The sequence below is a fragment of the Eumetopias jubatus genome, unplaced genomic scaffold (assembly GCF_037043125.1).
Source record: "Eumetopias jubatus isolate StellerSeaLion01/CBP00866 unplaced genomic scaffold, mEumJub1_p1.0 scaffold_10, whole genome shotgun sequence".
Lineage (NCBI taxonomy): Eukaryota > Metazoa > Chordata > Mammalia > Carnivora > Otariidae > Eumetopias > Eumetopias jubatus.
Window position 1 is genome coordinate 48,570,633 of NW_028274816.1, and position 11,560 is coordinate 48,582,192.

The following is an 11,560-nucleotide window of genomic DNA, read 5'->3' on the forward strand; positions in this document are numbered from 1 at the left end:
TCATAGAAATCACTCCCAAGGAAGAACATGAGCCTAGAGTAAAGTTTTCAGGTGAAGAGTCTCCATGCTCTATACCAGGTCTTAAAATGAAACTTAGAGTTGGAGGTTTCCACCAGTTTAACTCTGGAATAGGAGGAGGGGATCCCCTACAGCCTCTGAATTGCCCTACCTTGGACCACCTTGTAGAGGAATTTGGTTCTTCTCTAATCCTGGGAGGGCCTGCTTGCCCAGATTCCCTCTGTGGGTCTTTGACAAGTGGGGAAAGATTGAGGCTGTGATTTTTCTGGGTCACTGTGGGTTACAAGCAGGGGCCCATATTTCTTGATTCCTTCTCCTATTTCTGCCCATTTCCAAGAAAGGTGCCCAGAGGACAAGGAAAAAAATGGTGATCTATAAACTCTGAGGTTAGTGGCTGTTTTCTTTCCTGAAAGTGACTTCTTATTTTTCAGAGCATGAGAGTGTTTTCCTTCTCCTGAGAATTCTTAATCAAGATCTATTCAGTAATTTTTTCCCTAGGTGTTCCTGTCAGAGTGAATGATGTGCTGTGCAATATGGTAGCTACTGGCCACAAATGGCTATTGAGCACTTGAAATGTAACTGATCAGAATTGAGATGGGCTATAAGTATAAAATACATTCAGATTTCAAAGACCTAGTAGGAAACAAAGAATGTAAAATATCCTATGAATAATTCTTTTATATTGATTGCATGATGAAATAATATTTGAAAATATTCGATTAAATAAAGTATATTATTAAAATTCATTTTATCGGGCGCCTGGGTGGCTCGGTTGGTTGGGCGACTGCCTTCGGCTCAGGTCGTGATCCTGGAGTCCTGGGATCGAGTCCCGCATCGGGCTCCCTGCTCGGCGGGGAGTCTGCTTCTCCCTCTGACCCTCTTCCCTCTCATGCTATCTCTCATTCTCTCTCAAATAAATAAATAAAATCTTAAAAAAAAATTCATTTTATCTTCTGTTACTTTAAAAAATATGGCTATAAGAAAATTTAACATGTATGGCTTGTATTATGTTCTTATTGGACAGTGTTTAGGTGGACCCCAAAAGTCCAGTTCCATCTTAGGAGGAAAGAATCTATATTTTCATAATATCCACCAAAGGGAGTCTAACCTCAAAAGATTTAGAATGGTTTGTTTAGAATCAAAAACTATGTAATACCTGGGAATGACCTTTAAATTTCAGTGATTTTACTTCTGGATATTTTTTTATGGATATACTTAGAGATAAGGAGAATTATGTAGTATAAAGACCTGGCCCAGAATTCACATACAATAATAGATAAATTATGAGTAAATCATTCTGCATCCACATAATGGAATAGCATGGGGCTCCTACTCATGACCCTGAGATCAAGAGTTGCTCTCCTCCAACTGAGCCAGCCAGGTGCCCCTCAATATCCTTTTAAGTAGGAAATAGTATTTAGGAGACAGAACCTAAGCATCTTTACTTATTTCTATATTTAACTGTATATATTGGAAACCATGAGTTCACACTGATTCCTCTAATTTCATTCTAACACCACAGTATTTATTCTAGTTTTTCCCTTCTCAATATTTGTAACTCCCTTCTCCAACAGTGAGAAACCATGAATCCATACTGATATAAAAAATAAATATATTGAAAATTTGATGGAATATTTACTTACATACTCTTAAGCTTTCTTCCTTAGCTAAGTCTGACAGACACCACCTTAATTTAATGATCTAAGTGAATATCATCAGTAATGGGACAAGTTGTGTATAACGTGATACAATACACTGAGAACATAGTATTACTTCTGTGACCTTCCCACATAATCTGAATCTAATCATGAGGAAGTATCAGGCAATACTAAATTTAGGGTTATTCCACAAAGTAAGTGGCCCATAATCTTCAAAATTGTCAAATTCATGGAAGTCAAAGAGTACTGAAGAAGTGATTCAGACGGAATGAACTAAGGAGACATATGATATTGAACTCATTTTGCCATGAAGGACATTATTGGGACAATTGGCAAAATTCATATGGTATGTTTGAGGATAGGTAATAGTGTATCAATATTAATTTCCTGATTTTGATGGTGATGGTTGTATTGTGTCATATGTGAGAATGTCCTTGTTTGTGAGAAACACACTCTAAAGTATTCAGGTGTGGGGCATGTCTTTCTACTGTACTTCCAACTATTCTGTAAGCTTGAGATTGTTTTTTAAAAATTACAGTAAAATGAAGGCCCAGCCTTCATCTTTCCAGTTCTGAAGTTCTCTTGTTCCCAGACCCAACCATGTTTTTTTTTTTCTTAAGATTTTTATTTATTTGACAGAGACACAGCGAGAGAGGGAACACAAGCAGGGGGAGTGGGAGAGGGAGAAGCAGGCTTCCCGCCGAGCAGGGAGCCTGATCTGGGGCTCAATCCCAGGACCCTGGGATCATGACCTGAGCCGAAGGCAGACGCTTAACGACTGAGCCACCCAGACGCCCCCCAGCCATGTTTTTATTCCTGGTTCTAATTCTGTTTTCCAAGAAGGAAATTTTTATTATTATAAGATGTTATGGAAAAATCCTTTTTCTTCTTTAGTTCTTCATGGGAGATGAGGAATTCATGTTTTTTTTTTAATAATTTATTACCAAGCCTATAGTTTGCTTTGTATTTCATAAACATTGTTTTTTGTTATTTTTTTTTTTAGAGAGAGAGCAGGTGCACAAGTGGGGGTGGAATGGGGTGGGGAGAGGGTGAGGGGGAGAGGGAGAGAGAGAATCTTTTTTTTTAAGATTTTATTTATTTATTTGACAGAGAGAGAGACAGCGAGAGAGGGAACACAAGCAGGGGGAGTGGGAGAGGGAGAAGCAGGCCTCCCGCCGAGCCTGGGACATGGGGAGGAGATAAAATCTTTCAGTATGTCCTCTCTGTGTCCCGATGACTATTCTCTGTGCTACCTTACCTGTTTCTCTCTCATTTCAAAAAGGGAGGTGCCCTTGTTCTTCCCCAATGGACATCCTTTCCCAGTCCTTAAGTTCTTGTTCTTTTTTATTTGCTCTTTTGCATTTATTTATACTTATGTGTTTTCATCCCTCTCAAATACCTACTTTTTAAAAACACTTCTGGGGCGCCTGGGTGGCTCAGTTGGTTAAGCGACTGCCTTCAACTCAGGTCATGATCCCGGAGTCCAGGGATCGAGTCCCACATCGGGTTTCCGGCTCAGCAGGGAACCTGCTTCTCCCTCTGATCCTCTCCCTTCTCATGCTGTTTCTCTCTCTCTCACAAATAAATAAATAAATAAAATCTTTAAAAGAAATAAAAACACTTCTGATCATTTTTCTTACGGTCCAGCGTCTTATTCTTTTTTTTTTCATGAGTTAATTTTGATTCAGCAATCCATGTATTCATTTATTCACTCATTTTTTAAAGTATCCATTTATTGATTTTTCTAATTCATGAAAGTCTCTTCTAGGGTCTTGTATGAGAAGAAATAAAGCATAGTAAGAACCAGGCTGCTGGGGTTTGATTTCTAGCTCTTATCATTTGCTAGCTTACCTTAGACAACTTGCCTCAGTTTCCTTATCTGGAAAATTGTGATTATGATAATACCTGCATCATAAGGATCCAATGAATTAATATATAGAGAGTATCATTAAAATTTTTTTTGTATTTTTTCAGTTTTAAAAAGATTTTATTTATTTAGAGAGAATGAGCATGTGAGTGGGGGGAGGGGCAAAAAGAGAGGGGAGAGAGCATTTCAAGCAGACTCCATGCTGAGTGTAGAGCCCAACACAGGGCTTGATCTCATGACCCTGAGATCATGATCTAAGCCAAAATCAAGTGTCAGACATTTAACCAACTGAGCCACCCAGGTGCCCCTCTGATTTCATTTTTAATAAATTAGTTGAGTAATTTTACATAATAAGCAGTTAGAAGTTTTCAGAAATACGTTCTATTAGAAAAAGATTTTTCTCCCCTACTAAAAAACAAAACTGCATATAACTGAATCTAACAATTTTGAGTAACTACCAAAACTTCACCACTATAAGAAGCATTGGTATTAGCAGCTAAGAGCTATAACTTAATTTTTAAAAAATTGACACTTCAGGGGCACCTGGGTGGCTCAGTTGGTTGTCGGCCTTTGGCTCAGGTCATGCCCAGGATCCTGGCCCCGCATCAGGGTCTCTGCTCAGCGGGGAGCCTGCTTCTCCCTTTCCCTCTGCCTGCTGCTCTGCCTGGTGTGCTCTCTCCCTCTGTCAAGTGGATAAATAAAATCTTTAAAAAAATTGACACTTCAAAAATCATATCACTGATGTCGAAGACAAAGTTCTTCCAGGATTCAGAAGAAAGGGACAAAAGAAAACCCATGGATACAAATTTTAAAACATAGGCATGAGAAATACAAATATAATCAGAGTTGGGTAAATCTTAGAATTTTTTTAGAGAACAAAACACAACAAAGAAATGGTTTGGTGTAAAAACTGTGAATCAAAACATGGTACCTTAATCAGTTTCTGAGCAAATATTTAATGGTCATTAAATACAAATGATAATATAATTTAAAATCTTTGGGGTCACTAAACAAATACACGGTATGAATCTTCTTCCACCCCAACTAACATCACCACATCCACCACCCTGTTAGACCAGTTTTGGAAAATCAGAATTCTTCCAACCACAGCTGGTGTGAATGCTAGTCCATCCATCTGTCCCTCTGCTCCCCGTTGACATATGACTAATTAGAAAATGAATGTGTGGAATGGTCTTTGAGGGGCGGCTGCAGACTCTCTGGATTTCTTGAACACAGCCCCTCTGCCTGTCTTACTGCACTCTCCAGTGCTTGGCTGAGCTCCTGTGGCCACACCAGGGCATGGCAGTACGTGGTGGTAAACTCCTTCTCACACAGTTAAGTGTGAGGAGCGAGGAAGGAGGAGGTGCCTGACTAAAGAAGTTCCTGGGAAAGTGTTGTGTGGAGGAGGTGGCCTGAGAGGTCTGCTTTCTTTCTATGACAGAGCAGGAAGCTGCATATGTATCGAGGCCAACACACAGCTGGAAGACAGGATCACTTAATAAGGACTGGTATTTACTTATTTACTTAAAAAAAGATTTATTTATTTGAGGGAGAGAGAGCATGAGAAGGGGAAGAGTAGGAGAGACAAGCAGACTCCCCACTGGGCGTGGAGCCAATGCAGTGGGGCTCAATCCTAGGACCCTGGGATCATGACCCGAGCTGAAGGCAGATGCTTAACTGACTGAGCCACCCAGGCACCCCCCAAAATTCTTTCAAAGTTTATGGTTTGTGATGTTCAATAAACCTAACAGCTTACAAAAACTTATCAAAAAATACACCTTTAGTATCTGATTGGAAATGGAGACCACTGTTACATTATTTCTATTGGTAATATAAATCCACCTTTTCAACTATGAAGAACTTCACAAACACAAAAAATAGCAAGACAAATATGTGTATTACCACCATATAGAAGTAAAATATTTTATGTTTCTTTGTAGTTTTTATTTATTTTTTAAAGATTTTATTTATTTGAGAGAGAGAATGAGAGAGAGCACGAGAGGGAAGAGGGTCAGAGGGAGAAGCAGACTCCCTGCTGAGCGGGGAGTCCAACGCGGGACTCAATCCCGGGACTCCAGGATCATGACCTGAGCCGAAGGCAGTCGCTTAACCAACTGAGCCACCCAGGCGCCCTCTTTGTAGTTTTTAAATAACATATACATATTTAGATGTGAAGCCAAAATCTCTGTAACCATCACCCCATCCCATTCTTCTTCCTTGTCCCCAAATCACCATCACAAATTTAGCATACAATCATCCAATCCTTTTTTATACCTTTCCATACATATCTATACCCATAACCAATGCACAATCTAATGTTGTTTTATTCCAGTTCCAGTTAGAGATATTATTATATTATGTTCATCATCTGCCCTTTGATTTGTTTTTCACTCAAGATCATGGTTTTTAGATCATCCTTATTAATCCATATAGATATGGTTTGTTGCAGTAAATTGCTGTACATTATTCTATCATATAAATATAACACATTTTATTCAACTTTTACCTAGTGACAGGCATTTCCAATTCCTTCCACCCCCAATATTTGGCTGCTAGAAATCATGCTAATAGTTTTGCTGCCAGAAATCACACTGCAAAGAACATTATGGTACACAACTCTCTGTACTGTATTGGAGTTTCTCTAAGGCATAATACTAAAAAAAAGAAATTTTGGGGTGTTTTGAGGTATACTTTAGGAAAATCTATTCAGGTTTACTAAGTCATTTTCCTAAAGTTTCAGATTTTTTTTTTTTACAGCGGATTTTTCTTTTTTCAATGTACGATATAAGGTAGGAATCTTTTTTTCTACAGAGAAAGGCAATAATCACCCAAAACATTGTTTAATTAGGTCATAATTTCTTTACAGAATTGAATTGTATGTAGGGTTCATATTCCATTCTATTAACCTAATATCTATTAATGCATATCACAAAGTTTTAATCATAACTATATAAAATTATATATGAAAATATGTATTCCTTTTCAATCCTTATACTTCTTCATTTTATTGCATTGGCTCTGGTCTCTAGGATTATACTGACTTGTGATATCAGGCATCCATGCCTTGTCTCTGACTTTAATGGGAATGTTTCCAAAGGTTCAGCATTAACTATGATGTTTACTGGAAATTTTGTTGGACTCAGGATTTTCATTATATTAATGTTTCTCCTCATAAGAATGTTCTGATGTCTCGTATTTTGAGCTCCTGCTAAAGGCTTTCCTACATTCATAATGTTTTACCCCACAATTAATTCTCTGATGTGTAGGAAGTGTAAGTTCCTACTGGAGGCTTTACTATCAAGGCATTAATATTATCATTAATGAGTATGAATTTTCTGATGCCTAACGTGGTGTGACTTCTGGCTGAATGCTTTCCCACAATCTCTACGCTGATAAGGCTTCTCACCTGTATGTGTTCTCACATGTAAAGCAAGAGCTGAGAGTTAACAGAAAGCTTTCCCGCACTGATTACATCCATAGGGTTTCTCATCTGTATGACTTCTCGTATGTACAGTAAGAGATGAGCTTTGTGAGAAGGCTTTCCCACATACCTCACAATCATAAGGCTTATCACCTGTGTGAATTCTCACCTGTACAAAAAGTGACGTAATTTGAGAGAAGAATTTTCCACATTTATTACACTCAAAGGGTTTCTCTCCTGTATGAATGTTGTGATGTTTAATGAGATATTGCTTCTGGCTAAAGGCTGTTCCACATTCATTACATTTAAAAGGTTTTTCTCCAATATGAATTTTCTCATGCTTTGTGAAATTTGATTTGCTGCTGAAGGTTTTCCCACATTCTTTACATGTATAGGATTTTTCTCCAGTATGCATTTTCTAGTGTTCAATGAGGCTTGACTTCTGAATAAAAGCATTCTCACAGTAATTACATCCAAATGGTTTCTCACTAGTATGACTATTCTGATGGGTAATGAGATTTTCTATCTGATCGAAGGATTTTCCACATTCCTTATGTTTGTAGGATTTCTCTCCAGAGTGAGCAGTGTGATTCTTGGTGAGGTATTGCTTCTGAGGTCTTTCCCACATTCATTACATTCAAAGTGTTTCTCTTCCATATGGATTTTCTCATGGTCAATGATATTTGGTTTGTGGCTAAAGGCTTTCCCACATTTCTTGCATGAATAAGGTTTCTTTCCAAAAGGAATTTGCTGGTAACTTATAAGGTTTGACATCTGAATGGAAGCTTTCTCATATTCATAAGGTTTAAATTTTCTCATGTTCTATGAAGTTGTGCTTCTGGCAAAACAGTTCTCCAAACTTGTTACAATCATTGAGTTTTTCCACAGTTTGAATTTTCTCATATTCCTCCAGTTTGAGTAACTGGCTAAAGGTTTTCCAATAGCCTTACATGTACAGGTTTCCTTTGCTGCATTATTTCTCTAGTGACTAATAAGATGAGTGTGAATATAAGCCCTCACACGGAGAAAGTTAGTTCATAGGGTTTCTCTCCACAGTATATTCTCAGGTATTTGATGAGCTTTATTTATGAATCCCTGTTATACAGATTTCAATTAGCAGGGGTTACTGCAAAATAGGATGAGTTATAATATACTTGCAATATTCATAGCATTTCTTTATTACATGGATTCCTTCATAATATGTTAAGTCTAAATTAAGCTTTCAACTCTCAAATAAATAGATAAAAATTTTTAAGAAAAGAAAAGGAAAAGCAGATGGCAGGGAAAGGCACCAAACTGAAATCAGGGGGATTAATCTTTTTTTTTAAGAGAGAGAGTACATGCAAGTGGGGGGAGGGGCAGAGGAAGAGAGGCAGAGGAAGAGAATCTTTTTTTTTTTTAAGATTTTATTTATATGAGAGGGAGAGGTCGAGAGAGCACAGCAGGGGGTAGGGGTAGAGGGAGAGGGAGAAGCAGACTCTCCACTGAGCAGGAAGCCTGATGCAGGACTTCATCCCAGGACCCTGGGATCATAACCTGAGCCAAAGGCAGATGCTTAACCGACTGAGCCACTCAGGTGGGGCTCTAGCTCATGACCCTGAGATCATGACCTGAGCCGAAATCAAGAGTTGGATGCTTAACTGACTGAGCCACTTTCAGGCACCTCAAATCAGGGGGATTAAATAAATGGTGGGTCCTTATTACTGTTGGACCTCCCAAATTCTGGTATTCAAGAGATGAGAAGGGGCGCCTGGGTGGCTCAGTCCTTAAGCGTCTGCCTTCGACTCGGGTCATGGTCCCGGGGTCCTGGGATCGGCCCCACGTCAGGCTCCCTGCTTGGTGGGGAGCCTGCTTCTCCCAAAAGAGATGAGAAGACTCTTCTCTGGAAAAATGGAACAGCCCAGAAGAAAACCTGTCTAATACTAACATTTTGAGACTAACAAAGAAATGTCTGAATTCTTTTTTAAAATTTTTTAAAGATTTTATTTATTTATTTGACAGAGAGAGACACAGTGAGAGAGGGAACACAAGTAGGGGGAGTGGGAGAGGGAGAAGCAGGCTTCCCGTGGAGCAGGGAGCCCAATGTGGGGTTTGATCCCAGGACCCCGGGATCATGACCCAAGCTGAAGGCAGACGCTTAACGACTGAGCGACCCAGGCGCTCCAGAAATGTCTGAATTCTTGACCAATAGTTCTATAAAGAAGCTCGCAAGTTGACGAGTCCTCATTATATATAGATATTACAGTCATCTTTTTAGTGCATTAAGAAAAGATGAAAGGACAGCTATTAATCTGTAAATTAGGGAAAACCTAATAATGTTAATGTAAACCTAGTAATACGAAAGACAAATGAAAACAATGAAAAAAAATTTCCAAGGAAATGGATACATGTAAGGAAGAGAAAAAGACACAAAAAAACAGGAACAACCTACCAAACCCCACCCCCCCACAATACCACAGAGAGATAAGATATTATATTAAGGAAACAAATAACAGGTACTATAAAAACTGCTCTTTTTAAAAAGTTTATTCTTTTTTTTAAGATTTCATTTATTTATTTGACAGAGAGAGAGAGCACAAGCAGGGGGAGCAGCAGAGAGAGAGAGGGGGAGAAGCAGGCTCTCCACTGAGCAGGGAGCCCAATGTGGGACTCGATCCCAGGACCCTGGAATCACGACCTGAGCCAAAGGCAGACACTTAACTGACTGAGCCACCCAGGTGCCCCTAAAAACTGCTCTTGAAATTTAAAAAAAAATAGCTATTAGTAAAAATTTAATAGCAGATATGGGAAATAGTGTTGTGGAAATCACTAAGTTGTAGGGAAAAAAAGTTTAATAAAGGTAGTAAAAGATGAGAAGGATAACAGATAAAATTAGGATTTTCAATACCCAGATAAAAGGAGTTCAAGAGAGAGAGGAGCAAACTGAATGGAAGAAACTTTCAGAGAACAAATATAAGCTTTCTAGAAATATAGGTCATGGTTCTTCAAAATAAAGAGGTCCCTGTACAATTCACAAAAAAGACCCATACCAAAGCACACCTTTGTGAAATTTCAGAAAACTAGGTATGAAGAGATCTTAAGTGCTTCCAAAGAGAAAGAACAAAACACAAATCAAACTGTCATCATATTTTAAGATAAAAAACTGTAAACTTTGGTATAATTCTCTCAGAATTCTAAGGGAAAACAATGTCTAACCTAAAATTTCAAACCTAGTTAAGCTATCATCCAAAAAAGTGTAAAATAAAAACGTTTTTAGACTTGTAAGGACCCAAAGATTTTACTCCAAATTAACCTTTCTCAAGGTGCTAAGGGAGAGATTAAACCAAAAATAAAAGAAGACGCAGCTCCAGAAACCAGTAATCCAACATAAGAAAGAGATGGAGGTCCGCAACCACAGCTGGGCCTCTCAGTCGACAGTCCCAGGGCAAGCTCTGCCCACCAGGGCACCCACCATAGTCATTCCAGGTTTTAGGGTGGCTGAGGGCCAGTGCGGGGCTGGCAGCTGTCCAGGGCAGCCATAACAGAGGGGCACAGGCAGCCCACACAGGGCAAACCTCTGGAGCACCTGATTCTGGTGACGGGGTGGGGAATGCACTACTGGAAAAGAAAGAAATAAATAAAAAGAGGTGAAGGAAATTCAAAAGATGATCATGTGCTGGTTATTAATCTATTATTTTTCAGTCCCACATTGAACCTTCTATAGGTTTTTCTAATGCTGGCACTGCGAGTCTGAAAACGGCATTTCCCAAACTCCTTTGCCAGTTGGCTTCCTTTTTTAAAAAATTCATTGATAAATGCAACAAACTCATTAATTAACTCTACAGTGGAGAAAGTCATGGACACTATGTAAACTAAATAATAAAAATTAACATCACAGGTAATGGAACATATTAACGTTGTGTGTCTCCAGATAGGATAAACTGATAATAGCATAGCATCACTTTTATGGGGTAATCCCCAAAATGTATAAATGATGAGGGGCACCTGGGTGGCTCATTTGGCTGAGTGTGGGACTCGGTTTTAGCTCAGGTCGTGATCTCATGGGTCCTGAGACTGAGACCCTGGCGCTCTGTGCTCAAGTGTGGAGTCTGCTTGAGATTATCTCTCTTGGGGCGCCTGGGTGGCTCAGTCTTTAAGCGTCTGCCTTCGGCTCAGGTCATGATCCCAGGGTCCTGGGATTGAGCCCTGAGTCGGGCTCCCTGCTCCGCGGGAGGCTTGCTTCTCCCTCTCCCACTCCCCCTGCTTGTGTTCCCTCTCTCGCTGTGTCTCTCTGTAAAAAAAAAAAAAAAAAAAAAAAAAAGATTCTCTCTCCCTCTCCCTCCACACACTTGCAGGCTCTCTTTCTCAATAAATAAATAAATCTTTTTAAAAATGTATAAATGATGAGGAAACATCAGGTAAACACAAATTGCAGAACTGCAAAATAACCTGTATTCTGAAAAGGTTAAGATCGTGAACAGGTGGAATAAACAGAAAACAAAGAGGTGGTAGAGTTAAACCTAAATATTTTAGTAGTTTCATTAAATGTACATAAGAAAGTATGTTTCTAAACTTGAGGGTCTCAACTGATAAAATCAAGCATTTCATAACAATTAT

General features: G+C 39.0%; 1 pseudogene; it reads right to left on the reverse strand.

The window, feature by feature from the left end:
• Positions 1 to 6,860: 6,860 nt before the first annotated feature.
• On the reverse strand, positions 6,861 to 7,738 carry LOC114224414 (uncharacterized; annotated as a pseudogene).
• Between the last annotated feature and the right edge of the window lie 3,822 nt (positions 7,739 to 11,560).